The 23,289-nt window shown below is 48.9% G+C and overlaps 1 long non-coding RNA gene across 1 annotated transcript; it reads right to left on the reverse strand.

Annotated features, from left to right (window-relative positions):
- Positions 1 to 1,881: 1,881 nt before the first annotated feature.
- On the reverse strand, positions 1,882 to 17,467 carry LOC140394766 (uncharacterized). Its single transcript, XR_011935990.1, has 2 exons — positions 17,429 to 17,467; positions 1,882 to 2,515 (listed from the first exon to the last, which is right to left on the reverse strand). It is a non-coding gene; the product is annotated as an uncharacterized lncRNA (long non-coding RNA).
- Between the last annotated feature and the right edge of the window lie 5,822 nt (positions 17,468 to 23,289).

Here is a 23,289-nt window from a genome sequence, read left to right on the forward strand (position 1 = left end):
TCAAAATTCTACCTCCCAATTACAGAAACTGCAGCCCCCATATCTAACTCCATCTCTAATGGCTGGCTGTTCACCTGGACGTTATCTTAATGGGGACAACAACGCAATTCAACTGCAAGCATTCTTCATCATCAGGTTGTTCTAAGTGGAGGGTCCAGACACTGGGCTGGCGTCTCCCTCGGGTAGGATGGTGCCAGCCACAAGTCCCGTGCCGCATTGACTCCAGGGAAGTGTCCCACCTGGCTGTAGCGGCCCTTGACCACCAGCCTGGTCCTGGCAGTTATCGGGCCAGGTCGAGGTTCATGGGGTCCTCGCCCTAGGGGGTGCCAAGCGCCAGAATGTGGAGGGCGTCCTATGCTGTTCACCTCCATCCTTGACATCCCCTAGAGTTCCTGGACCCCCTTCTCTGCGTTCGCCCGCGTGAGGGAGATCTCAACGGCCTTTATTAGGTCCAGCAACAGCTCAGCCAGCAATTTCCGCTGGGTCACCATAACATTTACTCTACATACAATGCGGTCCCATAGCATTTTGGGTAGTGGTGGCTCAAAATCGTAAAACTCTGCCAATAAGCGTAATCGTGCCGAAAACATGGTAACGGACTCCCCTGGGGTCCTCTCCGCTTTATTAAATCAGTACCTAGCTACGATAACTGATGGCTTGGGGTCGTAGTTGTTTGCCACGAGCACCAATAGCTCTTCGACTGTCTTGGAGTCTGGGACCGCTAGATATGTTAAGCTCTTTAGGGTGCTGAAAATGGGGGTCCCACAGATGTTCATAGGAATTACTGTCTGGCGATTATCCCCAATGATAGCCTTAGCCTTGAGTCCTCTACACTCGCATTGAAAACAGACAGTAAGAAGTTTTACAACACCAGGTTAAAGTCCAACAGGTTTGTTTCGATGTCACTAGCTTTCGGAGCGCTGCTCCTTCCTCAGGTGAATGAAGAGGTATGTTCCAGAAACATATATTTGGACAGATTCAAAGATGCCAGACAATGCTTGGAATGCGAGCATTAGCAGGTGATTAAATCTTTACAGATCCAGAGATAGATGTGGAGATGCCGGCGTTGGACTGGGGTGAGCACAGTAAGAAGTTTTACAACAAGATGTGTTGTACAAGATGTGTCTCCACATCATTGAAAACAGAGTCTGCCAAAGAGAGGCATTTTCAAAATGGTGCAAATCTTATTCCTTCGTGAAGGTGACAGAGATCTATTACGTGACTCAATACACCCACCAGTTGGTAGTAAGACATACAAGAGTAAGGTCGCACTTAAGAGTAGCTCCAGGAAAATTCAGTGAATTAATTTAGTAGCCATCGTCTGTATTGTAGTTCCTTAGTTATTTTTACATATGTTTATTTACAAATCGTCTTTATAGTTAAACGACTATATGTTCTGTGTACATCATTCCAACAGTTATATCACAGAACACAACATCGCCTTTCCTGATTTAAGCATCGGCTGACAGAGAATCCGGCCCCATGACTCCACAAAACGTGAGAGAACATTCAAAGTGAATGGTCTACTTTTGGGGTGGGTCAAAGTTGGATCCCAGATGTTGTGGTGGCCAGGACGGGCCCGGTATTGTATTAAGTCAAAGTTGAAGGTAAAAGACTGGACAAGCTTCTAGATCACTTGAGAAGAAGGGGGTCACCTAGAGAACCAATGGGGCAGTCTGCTCCGAGTAATCCCACTGTGGTGTTGTTGTTGTTGAAAGCAGTTTGGAAAGCAGTCAGCCTGAGGAAGGTTGGAGTAGCGTTCCTGTGGGAACTGGAGAAGGGGCCTGCACTGATGCACCTTTACAACATGGAAGTGAAACCGAATCTGCCCCTGCCGTTGAGCTGCATGATTCCAAAAGTAAGAAGTCTTACAACACCAGGTTAAAGTCCAACAGGTTTATTTGGAATCACGAGCTTTTGGAGCATAGCTCCTTCATCAGGTGAGTGAAGAGGTAGGTTACACAAACACAGCATATATAGACAAAACCAATGATGCAAGATGATACTTTGAATGAAGGTCTTTGCAGGGAATTAAGTCTTTACAGGTCCAGACGGTGTGACTGGAGAGAGGGATAATCACAGGTTAAAGAGGTGTGAATTGTCCCAAGCCAGGACAATTGATAGGATTTCGCAAGCCCAGACCAGATGGTGGGGGGGGGTTAAATGTAGTGAAACATGAATCCAAGATGCCGGTTGAGGCCGTACTCATGGGTGCGGAACTTGGCTATCGGTTTCTGCTCGGCGATTCAGCGTTGTCGTGCGTCCTGAAGGCCTCCTTGGAGAATGCTTACCTGAAGATCAGAGGCTGAATGCCTGAAGTCATCGGTAGCACCATTCTCATTCTCTGTACATAGTTATTCTGTTATTAAATTGTTCTGTAGTTACTCTGCTTGGTGGTCAACACTCCTCCCAAGATACTACATCCTCAATGGTTTTTCTCTCCAGGCCATTGAGTCGTTCCTCTTCAAAGGTTCAGAACGATACCCCATTGCAGATTTCTCTCGGCTGTCTTGTCCTTGAAAATGAAAGCAAAGTGCTCATTACTCTTTATTACCATGGGCCGCAGTAAAACCTAAATGGTAGCAGGCAGACCATAATAACTATAATGATAGGGGCTTGCAAGAAGCAATAATAGGACATACAATACTTTTAATGGGAGGAGTGGGAAGCAAGTAAGGACATGAGTGAAGGCTGAGGGCGTATAAAGCAGAGTGAACCATGCACGGATATTGTGTGATTCAATCACTTTAATACAGAGTAAGCAACAAGTCTTTGTAGGTGGCACAGCTATTTAACACAATACACTCTTAGAAAATGGAGCTCACCTCACCGAACATGACAAAGCACTTAATTGTTCTGATATTGAGTGGGCGGTTGCAGTTGGCACTGTATATCCTGGTTCCCGCTTTCCTGAGCTCTCTTCTATTGCACTTTTCCAACAGAGCCACTTTCCTCTGCCTGCCCACCTAATTCTATACTTCGACTGCTGCATCTGGGAAGTAAGGTTGTCCCTGTCTGTAACACATCGCACGCCGTTTTCTTGGGAAATAATTTACTTGACAGCTTCGATCAAAGCTACGGTCAGCCTTTAACGCCTGCCTCAGTGCATCCAGTCTCTAATGAGAAATGTTCCTACAACCTGGAGCTCCCCTATACTATTTTAATGAGATATTTGACTCCGTGATGAGCTTCCAAACACATATCTGCGAGGTCACTAAGACTCATTTCCAGCTATGTAACATCACCTAATTCTGCCTCCTCCCTCAGCTCATCTACTGTTGAAACCCTCACCCAGTTGATGGTTGTGAAGTTGAGGAATCAAGATTTAGGTTTTCTATTTTTCCAGCCAGATTCACACACAATTGGAAAATTTGGCCTAATTCTCTGATACCGGATACCAAAATTATTCATAGTTGGATCTTAAACTATTCTTTAAAGCATCAACATAGGGCAGATTTTCAGCTTTTAATGTTCTCTAAGTCAAGGAATTGTGCACAAAATACTGGACCACTCCTTGTTATAAGAACAGCAATAGAATCTTCCTCAGTGCATCTGGGAGAATATAAATTGCTTTGCTCGTGCCTTTAGACTGTAGCCATCTAAGATGGCCACCTACAAAGGACCATGGGAATTATGGCCAACCCAGGACTCAGACAGATACACAGCCTATGTGTATCTGAAACACAGGTAACCAGACCTGATCGAAACCCCCACTCGTTTGCATTTCAATGGCCTATTTTCCCAGGACAATAGAACTCCAATCAAGCAACCGGTACAGCCACAGACTGATCGGCACCACTCCCCTTACTCAGAAAGCACAACTGCCAAGGACAATGACCGCTAAGGACCCGCCCAGCTACCAAGGCACCCGCCCCTTTATTGGCTGAAATCGAAGAGAGTGATCAGAGCCCTGTCGAACTATTGGGTCCAAGGTTAAGGACCGCCCCAAAGAGCGCAAAATCCCAGAGGGAAAAAAGAGAACACAGCCACGTGTTCTGTCTCTTTTGGATCCGGCCTGTGACAGCCCAATTGCAGCAGGAACAGCCAGCTAAGTTCAAGACCAACGATCGCTACCTGCCGGATTAGCCCAGCAGAGACAGATCCATTTTCTTCGAACCAGCCAAGTAAAATCCAGATAAAGGCCTTATCCATTTGCACAGTGTCGGTCGCCCTGAAGTTAAGTATAGGTTATTGTAGGTGATAGGTGTAGTTTAACATGTAGTAGATATTGTGTTTGCATGTTGAGATAATTCTTGTGTATGTAAATAAACCATCTTTTGAACTAACTAACTGGGTGTGTGGTCATTTGATCGCTATAAGGAAAGGCTTGTGGTTCACTGAGATAAACAGAAATACCCACAGTATTGGCGATGCTGTTGGGATCGAAACAGAGCAACAAGACTAGTCTGTCTGCAAATATGACGTACTTCATCAGATCGTGTTTACTAAGGGGAATTCAGAAGCTTTCATTTGCTGAAAATAATTTCAATTTACGATTAGGATAATTCCTAAGGTTCACTTACTCTGTCAATGTCTTAAATGCATATTAGAGTTCCCAATAAGTTTGTGCAGTTTCAACGCAAAATACTGCGGTTGGTATGAACGATGATCAGTCTGAAACATTGGGTGGAATCTTTCAGTCCCACAAGTTGCAGCAAGCATAGCGGGCGTGGGAATTAATTTGGCGTGAGGCCAAAATTCAGTTTCCCCGACAATGGGCGGATCATTTGTAATCATGTTCTCAAGGTCTTAAAGGTGCTCTGATAACATTCACATTTATGACTGCGTATAAGTAGCAAGCACCTGGCAGGGTGAACTTCTTCCACCGCTTTTTTTTTAATGTTTTTATTCTCCATTTTCACATTTTCCTTCAAAGTTTACACCCCACCCACAAACAGTAAACAGTAACAAATACAAAATCAATCCCCTTAACAATACCAACGATCCCATCCTCCCACCACCCCAAACAACGGCCCACCTGTCAATATATGCATCCAATAAAACAAACCCTCCCACGGTGGAAACAAAAAACAAAGGAGAAAAAGAAAAAGCCGGGACCGCCCATGGTCACCATTGACCTATAGAGTCCACTCCCCCTCCCCCCCCCTTAACTCAACGCCATCCAACCTCTGAAAGAGTACCGTACATGGTATCCAAGAGTTGTACACCCCGCCCCCCCCCTCGCCACCCCAGCCTCCAACTCCTCCCGTCCACTGCCTCTTGTAAAACTCCTCCTCCCAACCTCGGTTCCTTCCCCCCCCCCAACTTTCCACCCCGGCTAGACCACTCGGACCCTGTTCTGCCAGGCTCCGATGGCCGCAGCCCCTCCCCCCACCTCACTCCCGTTCACTGGCCGGCTTAAACCGGCCAGCGTGGAGGCCCCCGCCCGGGTCCCTTTCCCCCTTGCCCGGCCCGAGGAAAGCCCAGAATTCCCCTTATCGCACACAAAACCCGCATATCCACCTACACCCCAAAGAGCCCTAATTTCGAGTGAAAGTCCCATCACTTCCCTTGTCCAAATATATACAACATTGGCTCCTTTAGCCCATACACCCACACGCAGTGAAACAAAAAAAGAAGAAAGTACAGTCAGTCATGACGTTACATCGGCACATGGCCATTTCTCAATTTCTCAGTTCTGCCACAGTCCTTCTGCCTTCGCAAACTCCTCCGCTGCTTCCGCCGTTCCAAAATAAAAGTCCCTGAGCTTGTAAGTCACCCTCAGCTTCGCTGGATATACAATGCCGTACTGCACCTTGCTAATGTACAGTGCCCTCTTCACCCGGTTGAAGGCAGCCCGCCTCCTCGTCAGCTCCACCGTAAAGTCCTGGTATACACGTATACCAGCTCCAGTCCACTGCACCACCCGCTTCTGCTTGGCCCAGCTCAGGGCCTTCTCCTTCACACTGTACCTACGGAAGCAGAGTCACTGCCCTTGGTGGCTCACTCGCCATTGGTACAGGCCTCCACGACCGATGAGCCCAATCCAGTTCATATCGGGAGGGATCCTCCCCCTCCCCCAATAGTTTCCTTCGGGCAGCCCCACAATCCTCAAATTCTGTCACCTGGATCTGTTTTCCAGGTCTTCCATTTTTCCTTGCAGATCCTTGTTAATGTCCATCACCTTCCGCATCTCCTTCCCCATCGAGGCAAGTTGATCACCGTGCTGCAATGTCTCCTCCACTTCCTTCAGCGCCTCCCCTTGCTCTCGCACCTCCACCACTGCGCTCGCCACCGCCGTCATCACCGGGGAAATCGCCTCCTCCACCAGCGCACTAAAAACCTCTCTCATCTCCTTCCTCATTGTCTCCATGTATCTTCACTGTTTCTTCCTGCTTTTGCTGCCTCTGTGGACCCTGGGACCGGGCTTAAAGCGCCGAAAGTGCTGTTCCCGAACAGGAGCCCTCCATTGTGCAGCCGCCTCCTGCCCGCCGTCACCGGACGTCTTCTTCCACCATTTTGATGGGAGTAGCCGCTTCTTTGCCTTCTTTAGGGGCAGGGCCATTCACAAATGTCAGCCTCTTGATTGTGATCAGGGTGCCAGCAGGCCATGAAGGATGTGCAAAGACTGGATGTGAGGTGGGCAGCATAGTTGCGCAGTGGTTAGCACTATGGCTTAACGCGCCAGGGTCCCAGGTTCGATTCCCGGCTTGGGTCACTATCTGTGCAGAGTCTGCATGTTCTCCCCGTGTCCGCTTGGGTTTTCTCCGGGTGCTCCGGTTTCCTCCCACAAGTCCTGAAAGACATGCTATTAGGTCATTTGGACATTCTGAATTCTCCCCCTGTATACTCGAACAGGCGCCGGAGTGTGGCGACTAGGGGCTTTTCACAGTAACTTCATTGCAGTGTTAATGTAAGCCTACATGTGACAATAAAGATTATTATTATTAAGACCAGTAGAGAAGGCTCGAAGGAGGAGTGGAAGGTGAATGCAGAAAGCAGGTAACGGGTCGAAGCGGGGAGCAGAAGCTGTTCACGGGAGGCAGGCTAAGGGTGCAACAAGTCTGGGAAAGGAAAACAGACTGTCCACAGCAAGGAGGGAAGACAGCGAGGGAATGATAGACAGCAGACATGGCATGGAGGGAGGCCATTTCTTGGGTCAGGAGGTCCTGTGGCTGGGTTGAGGAGGGGATTTTCCAGGCACGAATGGTGGGAGAGAGAGGGTCCTACAGAGTGGGGTCAGTGCCGTCTATGATGGGGTCCTGGATGTTGAAGTGAGGCTTCATGGCAGGTGAGTGAACAGTCACAGTGAGAGGAGGGGGTGGGATATGGCAGGGGGGCAGGAACAGGGTGGCAGTTGGCTGCGTGGATGTTTCACAGGGGATCATGGAAATAGACAAAACAGGTGGCACAGATAAGGGAAGAGATCAGAGTGGGCATAGGGATGATAGAATCATAGAATTTACAGTGAGGAAGGAGGCCATTCGGCCCATTAAGTCTGCACCGGCCCTTGGAAAGAGCATCCTACCGAAGCCACACCTCCACAATATCCCCGTAACCCAGTAACCCCACCTAACCTTTTTGGACACTAAGGGCAATTTAGCATGGCTAATCACCTAACCCGCACGTCTTTGAAATGTGGGAGGAAACCGGGGCACCCGGAGGAAACCCACGCACACACGGGGAGAATGTGCAGACTCCGCACAGACAGTGACCCAGTGGGGAATCGAACCTGGGACCCTGGAGCTGTGAAGCAACTGTGCTAACTAATGTGCTACCGTGCCGCCCATAATGTGTGTAGTCTCAGTGGGGAGATATGGCATGTGGAGGGTGATGGCTCTAGGTGTAAGCGTAACAAGGCGAGTTTGAACGATGACAGAGGGGAGAGGAATGGTTATGTTGGGTGGGTAATAGGGAAAGTTAGTAGGTGAAAGGGGGAGGTAGTAGAGCGAGTCTGGGATGTGATGCGCACCATTGTCGTATTCTCTGCCACACAACAGTCGTTCTGATAATGCAATCCCGCAAAGTGGGAGGAGAGTCTTTTTCAAGGTTAGCGCAATTGACCAACTAAAGGGACACCCTAATGACCCAGAGGCAACTGGATGAGAACCATCCTCACGTGGTATCCTCCTTTCTACGGTGAATCCCACACAGCAGTAGGTTTGCTCCCTGACTCATGGGTCTCTCAACATTCATATCCCAGCCAGGTGTGGAGCTGCCATGCAATCTGTGTCATTTACCAGCTGCTGGAGTCAGAAGCAGAAGTTAAGATAGGGATGGAGGGAGGTGCATTCCTCCAAGAGGCACACATAATGGATGACAGCAAACTCCCAACTCCAAACCTCCATCCTCCCAGGGGAATGGTCAAGACTGACAAGAGCTCATGTGGTAAGTCTTTCTATGTTACCAAAGTCTCTCTATAGCGTCTCAAGGATAATGGAAACAAGCTGAATAAAATCTGAGGGACGGTTCTCACAAATGACAGTTATCATTCTGATGAAATGACAATGTCTTCATGCACAGTGATGTATGCACAAGAGAAACACTCACCTATGTTCGTCCCGAAAGTCCTTCACCTGGAAGGGGTGGGTGGGGATGCCATGTCTAGACAGAAGGCAGGCACAGGGCTTAGTTCTGGCTTCATGGCTCAGAGATGGAAGAAAATCTGAAAAGAATATGCTCACTAGGTTGACTACTGCAATTCATTCCCAGATCCACTGAGACCTGGATGATGCAGGCTTCAGGCAGCCCTGTTTTACTACTGGCTCTCGTCCAAATGAGGAGGGATCGACATAGGCTGGTACAGGAGCAAGAGGAGCAATGGTCTGAGTGTAAAAGACAGCAGGCCCTTGAGTAATCACTATGACGATAATGGGAGAGAAGTAAAGCTATCAGAGTTCATGATCAGATTCGGATGGGGGCCCACATTCCACACACTTAAATGCTCACAATCATTGAAGCAACTAGTTGCAAGATGGAATCCAGGAAACCTCCAAACAATGCAAGTGAATAGGTATATTTAATGGTTGTACACCTGTGTGCCTTCAAACTTCTTTATCGCTCTTCTCCTATTACGTCTAGGTGCATCCACTGCCTGCTGATCACTACTCCCTGTTGCCTGCGATGAGACTTTGCAGGTGTCCTCTTGTGGCCCAGGCCTAGAGGACCCCAGTCTGTTAAGGGTCTCCTGCTCAGTACAAGTTCATTCTCATCTGCCTGACCTGCTGGAAGCTAAAGGGTCACTGGCATGTGGCAGGGACCCATGGAGTGCCCTGGGCTGAAGCCCCTGAAGTACCTTGCTGGCGCTCTTCTTCCGCCCTGTAAGTGACCATTGGCACCTCCCTGACTCCTTGAGGAAAAGGGGCATTTGGAGGGAGGTCATGGTGTCCCATCTCCAACTTGTCTAGCCACTGCTGTGCTGCACTCATGGCTAGAGTGAAGGAGGGCAGGTCCGAGTGCATATCCAGCAGCCACCATGTGTTCTTCTGGAACTGGATCTCCAAGATGGCTGCCACGCTCTCCATGGAGGCAGCTAAGTGCTCACATGCCGGAGCAACGAGATCAGATAGAAGTGGACGGACTCATCTAGCCTCCAGTAGTCGTGCTGGGCCTCTGGAATTTATGTCTGATGTTCCCCTGCCTGTCTTTGTGTCTTCAATGTCTCTTAGGCCTGAATCCAGAGGCTCATCGGCTGCATGGAGCTGAGCAGAGGCTTCAGCCCCAGCAATCCTCTGAGTGTAAGAAACCTTGGCTATCACGTCCTCCTCCAGCTGTGAACCTGTGTCTGTGATGTGCTCACCAGATTGTGACCCCGAGGCTAGTCTAGACCGTGGACCCACAAAGCTGAGTGTATCTGAGTTAATGGAAAGTGTAGGTGAATGCTGTAACAGTGCATCCTCTGAAGATTCATCATCCTCAAAGGTGGGGTTGGAGATGGAGTTGTTGCTGCTCTCTGTTTTGGGACTCCCGCTTTCATTGCAGTACCTGGAATGGAGAAAAGAAAGATTTAGTGAACGTCTGAGCTCCTTAATTAAAGCAATGTGTTACTCAATGGGCACAGCTGACAACTGCAGACGAGAGGCATCCACACTGGCTTCCTGGGGGGAGTCCGATCTCGTCTTCAGCACAGGAACAGTCCTGCTAGCTCTGGCTAGCTCGGTGTCTACTCTTCGAAAGTGGAGAGGGCTTGGATGACCGCAATACTGCCACCGGTCTTGACCTGCTCCTTCCTGTTGTGCGTATTCTTGTCCAGCAGAAAAGCAGATGGATTTCAATGTCACCCAATGGGTGCAAGAGCGGTTTAGGAGCATGTGGGCCTAAAGAAGCTCCAGAGTGATTCACAAGCAGGATGTCCTGCAATTGATAGAACATTGAGAGCATGAGGTGACTGGCACACATTCAGTGCCTATGTCCCATCTGCTGCTGAATCCCGCAACCCAAACCCCTGTGCATTCGCACATTTACACTACCTGCCTGGAGATAGAAGGTAGGAACATAGGAGCAAACTTTTCAGATGCCCTCACGAGTGCCACGTTGCAGTGAGAAGATTATGCCACTTAAAAGGTTGACATTATTCTTGGGCGAAGCGCAGCAAATAGTTTATTTTTTTCATTTGTGTTTTTCTGCGCTGCTGGGCCCCTGGGTGTTAATGTCTGCTGCAACCTCCACCCAGGCCACCATAGGGTTCATTGCCTGGCCAGTGATATCCTGGTCTTGGCAGAATCTTGAATGGCAGCCAGACTGATGCTCCTGGCCTACAGTAAGTGAATGGCCGCCTGAGTGCCCCTTAAAAATTAGAATCCAACCATCAACCGCATGAGGTACCAACGGGAACCCCCTGCCCCGCAGCAAGATCGCATGTGGTCAGCCATTCCTCCCCCCACACCCCCAGCTGAAATCACTCTCACTTCCGTACCCACCACCAAACCTCTAGAACAAAAAATTCTAGCTGTTAAATGTTACTCTCCACAGGTGCTGCCTGACCAGCTGAGTTTTTACAGCATTTTCTGTTCTTCTGGTAATTGTGGTAGTTGTTCACATTCTGGCCACCAGAGGACAGTGTAGAAAATCATTCCCTATCATTCATGCAATCTTACTAATATTTTGGTTAAAGTTCTTAATGCGTGATGTTATAATAACAATTTCAGCCTTAAATTTATCCTGTTCCTTGCCATTTGCATTTTTAACCTGTTATTTACCATTAAGTGCACACTTTTTTAATGTGTACTTGGCCGATGGAATGCAAAAGCACTCAAAGTTAACCTGGCTCTGCCAGTTTATTGTGAGAAACATTCAACACAGAGATACCTAGGAAGCCTTACCTCAGGAAAGTAATCGAGGAAATAAAGAAAAGTTTTGGTTAGCACGAGAAGGCTATCACTACAGGATGCCCGTTGAATGATCGAGTGATTGAATAAGTTGGAGCTCTTTTCTCCAGAAAAGCAAAAGTTGAGGAGTGACCTACCCAATAGGTTTAAGATTATGTGAAGGATCAATGCAAGTACCAGAATTTTACACAATTAAAGCTGGCATTAGGGGCTGTTTAGCACAGGGCTAAATCGCTGGCTTTGAAAGCAGACCAAGGTAGGCCAGCAGCACGGTTCAATTCCCGTACCAGCCTCCCCGAACAGGCGCCGGAATGTGGCGACTAGGGGCTTTTCACAGTAACTTCATTTGGAGCCTACCTGTGACAATAAGCGATTTTCATTTCATTTCATTTCGTGCTGCCGACCTGAACGGCCTGACGTCGTCGAGCACGCGAGTGATATTCCGGTCAGCAGACGCGCACAGAAGTCAGAAGCTCGCCCGACAGTACTTAAAAGGGCTAATTACTAAGATCATAAATTTACCAATGAAAGCGGTTTTACGGTGCTGGTGCAATTTTGTAGACATTGCAACATGAGGACGTTTTCCTCGGGTTTTCATCCAGGTCTGGAATAAAAGGCCACTGGAGCAAAGGCCCTGTCTCTTTAGGTTAGAGTTTATTGCTGCGAAGTTCAGTCGATTAGAGAGGTTCCACCGTCATTCCTGGTGCATTCCATGCAAGGCTAGCTTTGTTCTGAAATACATTTTCTTGTCATCTATGAGGTTTTCAGCAGAGTGCACCCTCCGTGCATGAGACAATGCCTTGTGTATTTTTGGTCATGGGCATTGTATCTGCAGCTGGTAGAACCTCTTCTGAGGAGGAGTGGGCCAGGAGAGTGAGGAGGCCAGGTGACCACAGGCAGAGTCCCAGGGAACGACCTGTGGGAGGAGAGGTGCAGGCACAGGAGGTGCAGGGCCAGCAAGGAGCGTGAGGCTACGGACCAAGCGAAGGAAAATGGGATTAGAATTGTGTTATGTATCAGAGAATATATCCCTGCTGGTGGAATGTCACGTGATCTGTAGTGACGTCGTCAGCAGAGTGTTTGTGTGGACTTCAGTTCTCCACCTTCGATTTTATGAGCAACATGTCCTCCTAATATATCCTCTCATTGTGTTTGTAAGAATCGAAATGTGTGACACCTCCAGACCTTTTCTCTTTGCGGCAGGCAGAGATATAACAAATTAATAGGTGCTTGATGGCTGGTGCAGATACAATGGACCGAAGGGTCTCTTTCTGTGCTATATGACTCTGAGGTTGAGATGTCCACTGGAGACTCAGCTAGCTTGCAGCCAAAGTGCACAGGCAATGATCCAGTTATCTCAACATGTCCTGGTCCAGTGCCAAAGGAGGCTCTGTCTCTCTTGCGACACTGTCACGACCATATGCCAGAAGATTGGGTCAGACGCCACCTCCAACTGTGTGGGTATCCACCCTATGCCAGTGGCTCTGAAGGTCACAACCTCTACGATTCTGGTTCTTTCCAGGGGTCAGTGGGGATCTGTGTGGTGTGTTACACTCTGCTGCCATAGTTGTTTCAGGCTCATTACTGATGCTCTCTTCAGATGGGTTGTGACATGCATCCAATGTAAGGCGGATGAGGTCAGCCAGTCTGAGAGAGCCAGAGGCTTTGTGATGATTGCAGGCCTTCCTCGCATCCAAGGTGCCATCGACTACATTCATGTGGCCATCAAGGCACCAGAAAATGAGCGGATCATATGCAACCACTAGATACACATCCTGCAAGTCTGTTGATGTTAACATTCTGCGACACTCACAGGAGCGCAGGCTGTTTGTCACTCCTCGGTGACCAGGGCTAACCTCTGAAAAGGAGGCTCATGATGCCACTCCAGCCTCCACCTGTTGCAACACCCTGGGCTAGGGTTCAGGCAATTCCAGCCCCACTTAACCCAGAGTCACCACACAATTGAATTAACCAATAATTTTAAGAAAAATACCCAAAGTCTTTGGCCCTTGGCTGCCCAATAATTACAGTCACCAGGTTTGTAAATGTAAACACAATTGCTTTTTATTGACAAGAACTATAATGAAAAAGGCAGCAAATACAGTTGGTTAACTATTATCCAACTCCTAATCCCCCACTTTAACTTGTTCCCACCCTCTACATACACACACCAGACAGACAAACACAGAGGGGACAAGAAGAGTGTAACAATAATAATTAAAGGTGATAAATGTCTTTGTTTCAGATGGTTATATTATAGTGCATCTTCCTTAAATCCAGGTTTTCAGTTTGAGGTTTTTTACCGTAAACTCATTCATTCAGGTTCTCTGTAGGTTCAGAAATACAGCAGCTCACAGCATTTCTGGAGAGAGAAGGGAGGGAGCAGGAACTCACAGCTCGTTCTTCCTTGAGCGTCCAGGACCCAACACTGCTTTCCTCAGGTCTCTGGAAACCATCCCATTCAGGCAGGATTCAATCACCAGCGGGTACCAGGCAGAATACAGCCTTTTGGCCAATTCATTGGCCACCAACCAACCAATCGGACGGAGTCCCACCCATCTCTTGGGTGCCACAAATTCTGAGTTCTGCTGCTCCATGTTGCAACTTTTTGAATTTGTCACTTTCTCTGCTGCTTGACTTAAATATACTGTTCGTATTGTAAGGAACTTGCTGAAATCCTTGACTGTTTCGTGTTCCTCATTTAATGCCTGCCCTGCTGGCTGGTTTTGAAATCACATACTTATGGTTTTGAACTGAAACCTCCCCCCTCCCCCCCACCCCCACCCCCACCCCCAGCCCGTTATGTGGACTGATCAGGCAGATCTCCTCTGATTCAGTATGCTCTGCGGCATAGCCCGTGATGCCATGCTGATGGAGGACTCTGATGTCATGCTGATGGACTTGGCAAGCAGCCAATCAGCCTATTTGCAATCCGGGCCTTGGACCGATTCTCGTTTGGGATTGGTGAAGCTTTTCAGAAACTTCTGGAACAGGAGAAGCAAGCCCCATTTTGTCAGTTCTGCGAAAGATCCAGGCCTGAAGCAGCTTTAGGGCACTCTCTCTCAGCCTTCTCTCTGCCAGGCGATTTGAGCGGCTTCCAGCCAGACCTGTGGAAGGCACTCTTATTTAAAAGACTTCAGGCAGTAGCCAGACCTGTGAAGAGAACTACTGGTTTGAAAGGCTGCGATGTTGTTCTCCCACCTGGTCTGTAACAGTTTCATTCTCTGTCTGAATGGCTGGGAAAAGCTCAGTCTGAAAATTTTCTTCATATTAGAACATAGAACATAACACAGTTCAGTACAGGCCCTTCGGCCCACGATGTTGCACCGACATGGAAAGTCAAAAAAACAAAAGCCATCTAACCTACACTATGCCATTATCATCCATATGCTTATCCAATAAACTTTTAAATGCCCTCCATGTTGGCGGGTTCACTACTGTTGGAGGTAGGGCATTCCACGGCCTCACCACTCTTTGCGTAAAGAACCTACCTCTGACCTCTGTCCTATATCTATTACCCCTCAGTTTAAGGCTATGTCCCCTCGTGCTAGCCATTTTCATCCGCGGGAGAAGGCTCTCACTGTCCACCCTATCTGACCCCCTGATCATTTTGTATGCCTCTATTAAGTCTCCTATTAACCTTCTTCTCTCTAACGAAAACAACCTCAAGTCCATTAGCCTTTCCTCATAAGATTTTCCCTCCATACCAGGCAACATCCTGGTAAATCTCCTCTGCACCCGTTCCAAAGCTTCCACGTCCTTCCTATAATGAGGTGACCAGAACTGTACGCAATATTCCAAATGCGGCCGTACCAGAGTTTTGTACAGCTGCAACATGATCTCATGACTCCGGAACTCAATCCCTCTACCAATAAAGGCCAATACTCCATAGGCCTTCTTCACAACCCTATCAACCTGGGTGGCAACTTTCAGGGATCTATGTAAATGGACACCTAGATCCCTCTGCTCATCCACACTTCCAAGAATTTTACCATTAGCCAAATATTCCGCATTCCTGTTATTCCTTCCAAAGTGAATCACCTCACACTTCTCTACATTAAACTCCATTTTCCACCTCTCAGACCAGCTCTGCAGCTTATCTATGTCCCTCTGTAACCTGCAACATCCTTCCGCACTGTCGACAACACCACCGACTTTAGTGTCGTCTGCAAATTTACTCGCCCACCCTTCTGCGCCCTCCACTAGGTCATTTATAAAAATGACAAACAGCAACGGCCCCAGAACAGATCCTTACGCCACTTGTAACTGAACTCCATTCTGAACATTTCCCATCAACCACCACCCTCTGTCTTCTTTCAGCTAGCCAATTTCTGATCCACATCTCTAAATCACCCTCAATCCCCAGCCTCCGTATTTTCTGCAATAGCCTACCGTGGGGAACCTTATCAAACGCTTTACTGAAATCCATATACACCACATCAACTGCTCTACCCTCGTCTACCTGTTCAGTCACCTTCTCAAAGAACTCGATAAGGTTTGTGAGGCATGGCCTACCCTTCACAAAGCCATGCTGACTATCCCTAATCATATTATTCCTATCTAGATGATTATAAATCTTATCTCTTATAATCCCCTCCAAGACTTTACCCACAACAGACGTGAGGCTCACCGGTCTATAGTTGCCGGGGTTGTCTCTACTTCACTTCTTGAACAGAAGGACCACATTTGCTATCCTCCAGTCCTCTGGCACTATTCCTGTAGCCAATGATGACATAAAAATCAAAGCCAAAGGCTCAGCAATCTGTTCCCTGGCTTCCCAGAGAATCCTAGGATAAATCCCATCAGGCCCCGGGGACTTATCTATTTTCAGCCTGTCCAGAATTGCCAACACCTCTTCCCTCCGTACCTCAATGCCATCTATTCTAATAGCCTGGGTCTCAGCATTCTCCTCCACAACATTCTCTTTTTCCTGAGTGAATACTGACGAAAAATATTCATTTAGTATCTCGCCTATCTCTTCAGACTCCACACACAACTTCCCATCCCTGTCCTTGACTGGCCCTACTCTTACCCTAGTCATTCTTTTATTCCTGACATACCTATAGAAAGCTTTTGGGTTTTCCCTGATCCTACGTGCCAAATGCTTCTCATGTCCCCTCCTTGCTCATCTTAGCTCTCTCTTTAGATCCTTCCTCGCTACCTTGTAACTTTATCAAGCGCCCCAACTGAAACTTCACACCTCATCTTCACATAGGCCTCCTTCTTCCTCTTAACAAGAGATTCCACTTCTTTGGTAAACCACGGTTCCCTCGCTCGACGCCTTCCTCCCTGCCTGACCGGTACGTTCTTATCAAGAACACGCAGTAGCTGTTCCTTGAACAAGCTCCACATATCCAGTGTGCCCAACACTTGCAGCCTACTTCTCCAACCTATCCCTCCCAAGTCATGTCTAATGGCATCATAATTGCCCTTCCCCCAGCTATAACTCTTGCCCTGCGGGGTATACTTATCCCTTTCCATCACTAACGTAAACGTCACCGAATTGTGGTCACTGTCCCCAAAGTGCTCACCTACCTCCAAATCTAACACCTGGCCTGGTTCATTACCCAAAACCAAATCCAATGTGGCCTCGCCTCTTGTTGGCCTGTCAACATATTGTGTCAGGAAACCCTCCTGCACACACTGTACAAAAAAACGACCCATCTAATGTACTCGAACTATATCTTTTCCAGTCAATATTTGGAAAGTTAAAGTCTCCTATAATAACTACCCTGTTACTTTCGCTCTTATCCAGAATCATCTTCGCCATCCTTTCCTCTACATCCCTAGAACTATTATTACAGCCAGAATCTCTGAACAGCTACCAGGAAAGCAGTTGAACAGCAGAGTGGATGTAAAATCCGCTGTAAACTCTCAGGTCGAAAACTCCAGTAATATCTCAGGGTGACTGAGTCCATCTGGTGGTCACATGATAGAATTGCACAGACCTGAATCTCCTGTTGAAAAGCAATTCCCCAGAAGAACTACAGTCTGGGGATTCTAACGGATGGTAATCCTTAAAAGATCCAAATTCACCGATGGATTGGAACACCTCGCATTCTGAAGAGTTCACCGCTTACAAGTACCCCAACCTCGGCAGCAAAGATCCGTCAATTTTCTCATACCCTTTTAATCCCTGTTACTTTTAATCCTTTCCCTACCTCTACCGTATGTTTGCCTTGTGTGTGTCTGGGTGGGACAGGGTTTTGGGAATAGGTAGACTAGTAGACCATTGTTCCATTATTTGTTCATCTTTTACTCTAGTTATAAATAAACAGTTTGTTAATGTTTTACTTATAAATCTGGTGCCTATAACTCATTGGAGCAGTCACAGGTTAAAGATCTCAAGAAAATACACAAATTATTGGTTAATTCACTGTGGTATTATCAGGTATTGCAGTACCCGAGAGGCTGTAGACCATTGGGTAAACCTAGGAGTTTACCATTGGCTGTTTGGTATGTAGCTCCGCCCTGACAGGCGGGGTATAAGAACCGGTGCCGTCCCAGCAGCCCTCATTCTGTACCGAAGCTGCTGGAGAACAGATCTAGTCTATTAACGCCTTCAGTTATTTTACAACCTCGTCTTTGAGTTTAATTGATCGTGCATCAATTTAATAGACTACTCTTAAGCTGAAAGAATGTATCTCCGAATCAAACCGGAGTGTCTACAACTCAGCCCCCACGCGGAGAACTCGGCGGCGATATTTAAGCACTGGCTGGCGTGTTTTAAAGGCTACCTCGAGACGGCCGGAGGCACCCCCTCAGGAGAACAGAAACTGCATCTCCTGCACTCGAGAGTAAGCCCTGGAATCTTCACCCTCATCGAGGAGGCGGAGGACTATGATGCTGCGATCGAACTGTTAAAGGGACATTATATATGCCCTGTAAACCAGGTCTACGCACGTCACCTGCTTGCAACTAGACGGCAAAGCCCCGGGGAATCGCTGGAGGACTTCTACCGTGCGCTACTGGTGCTGGGCAGAAACTGTGGCTGCCTGCAAGTTTCGGGCAGCGAGCACACGGAACTTCTAATCCGGGATGCCTTCGTAGCAGGTATGAGCTCCTCAGAGATCTGCCAAAGACTCTTAGAAAAGGAAACCCTGGGACTGAGAGAGGCACGGGCCCTGGCAGGGTCCATGGATGTTGCCTCCAGAAACGCGCAGTCCTATGCGCCCGACCGTGCGGCGGCCCCCTGGGCTGCGTGGCATCCCGCAGCGGCAGCCCCATTGACCTTCCCCGTGTCCCCGCAGGCCTGCGCTGTAAGACGGCCCGCTAACTCCATAGGGCCCCGCTGTTTCTTCTGCGGGCAGGCGAAGCATCATCCCCGCACGCGCTGCCCGGCCCGCACCTCCACCTGCAAAGGGTGCGGCAAGAAGGGCCATTTTGTGAGGGTCTGCCAAGCACGAGCTGTGGACACGGTCTCCAGTGACTCATGACCGCCGCGGCAATCTTCCCCTCGGGCCCCAGGCGGCCAGCACTCACCGCCACCCCCCTATCCTCGGGCCACGTCCGACCCACGGGTGCGGCCATCTTGCCCCTCGGACACCACGCTGGATGGATGGGCGCCGCCATTTTGTCCATCCCGCCGCCATTTTGTCCATCCCTGACCACCATGTGCGATCCATGGGAGACGCCATCTTGGATGGGGCCCCAAGCCCCCAGCACGGCCGACTACACGCTGCCCGATCACAACCCGCAACTGCTCCATCTGGCCTCGGTGACGCTGGACCAAAATCGACCTCGGACACTCGCGACTGCAACGACAACGGTGTTCATCAACAGCCATGAGACGTTTTGCCTGATCGACTCTAGGAGCACGGAGATCTTTATACACCCCGACACGGTAAGGCGCTGTTCACTTGTTACCCACCCTGTATACCAAAGAATCTCCCTTGCCTCCGGGTCACACTCAGTGGAGATAAAGGGGTTCTGCCTAGCAGACCTCACTGTCCAAGGCAGGAAATTCAACAATTTCCGACTTTATGTCCTGTCGCACCTCTGCGCGGCTACACTCCTGGGGTTGGACTTCCAATGGAACTTGCAAAGCCTGCCCTTTAAATTCGGCGGCCCTATACCCCCCCTTACTGTCTGCGGCCTCGCGACCCTTAAGGTCGACCCGCCTTCCCTGTTTGCGAACCTCACCCCGGATTGCAAACCCATCGCCACCAGGAGCAGATGGTACAGTGCCCAGGACCGGACCTTCAAGCCATAGTAGAAGCTGTGCGACATTGGCGGCATTACCTGGCCGGCAGGAGATTCACTCTCTTCACTGACCAACAGTCGGTGGCGTTCATGTTTGATAATGCACAGCGGGGCAAGATAAAGAACGACAAGATCTTACGGTGGAGGATAGAACTCTCCACCTACAACTACGAGATCTTGTACCGTCCTGGGAAGCTAAACGAGCCTTCCGATGCCCTGTCCCGCGGCACGTGTGCCACCGCATATGTGGACCGCCTCCGAGCCCTCCACGAGGACCTCTGCCACCCGGGGGTCACTCGTTTCTTCCACTTCATTAATACCCGCAACTTGCCCTACTCCATCGAAGAGGTCAGGACAGTCACCAGGGGCTGCCAAATCTGCACAGAGTGCAAACCGCACTTCTACCGGCCAGAGAGGGCGCACCTGATAAAGGCTTCCCGTCCCTTTGAACGCCTCAGTACGGACTTCAAAGGCCCCCTCCCCTCCACCAACCGCAACACGTATTTCCTGAACGTGATTGACGAGTACTCCCGGTTCCCATTCGCTATCCCCTGCCCCGACATGACCGCAACCACCGTCATCAAGGCCCTCCAGGGTATCTTTACACTGTTCGGGATCCCCGCGTACATACACAGTGATAGGGGGTCCTCCTTTATGAGCGACGAACTGCGTCAATTCCTGCTCAGCAAGGGCATCGCCTCAAGCAGGACGACCAGTTACAACCCCCGGGGAAACGGGCAGGTAGAGAGGGAGAACGGAACGGTCTGGAAGACCGTTCTACTGGCCCTACGGTCCAGGACTCTCCCCATCTCCCGCTGGCAGGAAGTCCTCCCGGAGGCCCTCCACACCATCCGGTCGCTGCTCTGTACAACTACCAATCAGACACCTCATGAACGACTCCTTGTCTTCCCCAGGAAGTCCTCCTCCGGGACCTTGCTCCCAACCTGGCTAGCGACACCCGGACCCATCCTGCTTCGGAAGCACGTGCGGGTGCACAAGTCGGGCCTGTTGGTCGAGAGTGTCCACCTGCTGCACGCTAACCCCCAGTACGCCTACGTGGCGTTCCCTGACGGCCAGCAAGATACAGTCTCCCTCCGGGACCTGCCGCCCACCGGAACCCCACGCGCACCCGAACCATTGCCCCCACCCCCTCCCCCCCCCCACAGCACCTCACTGGAGGGTCAGTCCTCCGGCCGCTCCTACTTAGGCCATCCCACCCACCGACGCCCCCTACAAGCGCCCCCCTCTCGTGTCAACCGTTTGCCCCACCAGCGCCATCTAGGGGTGACGAAGCTGCCATGGAGGACGAAGCCATGCTCCCGGAGTCGCAGACGCCTGGACCACCACCAGAATCACCACCGTGGCTCAGGCGATCCAGGAGGACGACCAGGCCACCCGACCAACTGATTGCTTCATTGTAACTGTAAATGAACACTGACTATATATATCTTCCACGCTTGTAAATATTCTCGAGAACTTTGTAAGGAGGTATCACGGTACCTCCATATCTGATCATACCATGTTAAATGCAATTGTAACCACTGGCCACCACCCCACCGGACTCTTTTTTAACAGGGGGTGAATGTGGTATTATCAGCTTTACAGTACCCGAGAGGCTGTAGACCATTGGGTAAACCTAGGAGTTTACCATTGGCTGTTTGGTATGTAGCTCCGCCCTGACAGGCGGGGTATAAGAACCGGTGCCATCCCAGCAGCCCTCATTCTGTACCGAAGCTGCTGGAGAACAGATCTAGTCTATTAAAGCCTTCAGTTATGTTACAACCTCGTCTTTGAGTTTGATTGATCGTGCATCATTCACTTATGTTGGGACTCCGGGTCTGTGGGTTTAGAACTGACCGTGCACCCTCCCAGGGTGTCGTAACACTATCCCCGGGTCACCGGCATCTGTGGCTGTTTTAAATGGTCGAAAAGGTCTGGGGCGGCCAGCACCGATTCGCCTACTAACATGGCTTTCAATCTCTCAAACTCTACTTGGTGTTCTGTGGACACCATTTTCACTTGTTTCCCATGCAATGTATTTCAGTCTCTGAGCCATTCTCTGTGGTTTTAGTCGAGACGGATGTGGCTTCATTGGTTCGTTTCCTATGTCTTCATAATAACTAGTTAATGGAGTGCACCCTGATGTTTCTTTTGTTCTTCTTCTGCTGATAGGTTTGCATCTTGGGTTTTGGAGATCCCTCTGATATCTTCAAACAGTGCCTTGTTTTCACTCTCTTCTTCAAAATCAAAGACAACGTGCTTCCCTTTGTCAAATTAGAGAGATATCCTGAATGAGCATTTATGTCACTTTCTGTCTCTCAGATAATGCAGCCAGTCTTTTCTGACTGTCCACTGAATGTTTATCCAAATTTTGAGGATCTTCTGCAGCCAAACTACAAGCAGTATTGTCAATGCTGAGGGACGTATCTTGTTCATTTTTAATCAAATCCTACAAATTTATCTCAGAGGCTTACCTTCTCCCCGGCCTGTCAAGGACTTTTATCTTACCTGGTTTGTGGCGGCTAGTGCCGTAAAGGGGCATGTCCTCCTTCACTCCAACGGAGCTGGGGGTACACTTGACTACACACAAATACTGCACTGAGCCTTTGGCTCAGATCTGGTATGTCTCTCTTGTGGGGACCATGAATTGGATTCAATTTGAATTAGTTTTTTGGAGCAGGCGAGGAGCTGGATTAGGGGTTTGCCCCTGACCCACACTCTGAGCCCTGGCTTGGTAACTCAGAAAAAGTAATACCACTACACCACCGCTTCCCCCCCAAGTGTGGCGGTTTTTTTTTTTAATCCAGTCACTTGCTAGTACAGAACTTGTATATTGCTGAGACATGTTGTCAAAGTTTTCTTGCACTCATCAGGACAAGTAAAAGAGTGCCAAATTTCAAATAATGACAATTTATACAACAGGAGAAATTGCTGCTGATTGGTTGGCAAGTCGACTCCAATTGCCTGTGTGAGGGATTGGATTGGATTTGTTTATTGTCACGTGTACCGAGGTGCAGTGAAAAGTATTTTTCTGCGAGCAGCTCAACAGATCATTAAGTACATGGGAAGAAAAGGGAAAAGAAAATACATAATAGGGCAACACAACATATACAATGTAACTACATAAGCACTGGCATCGGATGAAGAATACAGGGTGTAGTGTATCTCTTATACTAAGATGATTGATGCAGGTAGGGCAGTAGATGTTGTCTATATGGACTTCAGTAAGGCCTTTGACAAGGTCCCTCATGGTAGACTAGTACAAAAGGTGAAGTCACACAGGATCAGGGGTGAACTGGCAAGGTGGATACAGAACTGGCTAGGCCATAGAAGGCAGAGGGTAGCAATGGAGGGATGCTTTTCTAATTGGAGGGCTGTGACCAGTGGTGTTCCACAGGGATCAGTGCTGGGACCTTTGCTCTTTGTAGTATATATAAATGATTTGGAGGAAAATGTAACTGGTCTGATTAGTAAGTTTGCAGACGACACAAAGGTTGGTGGAATTGCGGATAGCGATGAGGACTGTCTGAGGATACAGCAGGATTTAGATTGTCTGGAGACTTGGGCGGAGAGATGGCAGATGGAGTTTAATCCGGACAAATGTGAGGTAATGCATTTTGGAAGGGCTAATGCAGGTAGGGAATATACAGTGAATGGTAGAACCCTCAAGAGTATTGAAAGTCAAAGAGATCTAGGAGTACAGGTCCACAGGTCATTGAAAGGGGCAACACAGGTGGAGAAGGTAGTCAAGAAGGCATACGGCATGCTTGCCTTCATTGGCCGGGGCATTGAGTATAAGAATTGGCAAGTCATGTTGCAG

Source organism: Scyliorhinus torazame, chromosome 18 (assembly GCF_047496885.1).
Source record: "Scyliorhinus torazame isolate Kashiwa2021f chromosome 18, sScyTor2.1, whole genome shotgun sequence".
Lineage (NCBI taxonomy): Eukaryota > Metazoa > Chordata > Chondrichthyes > Carcharhiniformes > Scyliorhinidae > Scyliorhinus > Scyliorhinus torazame.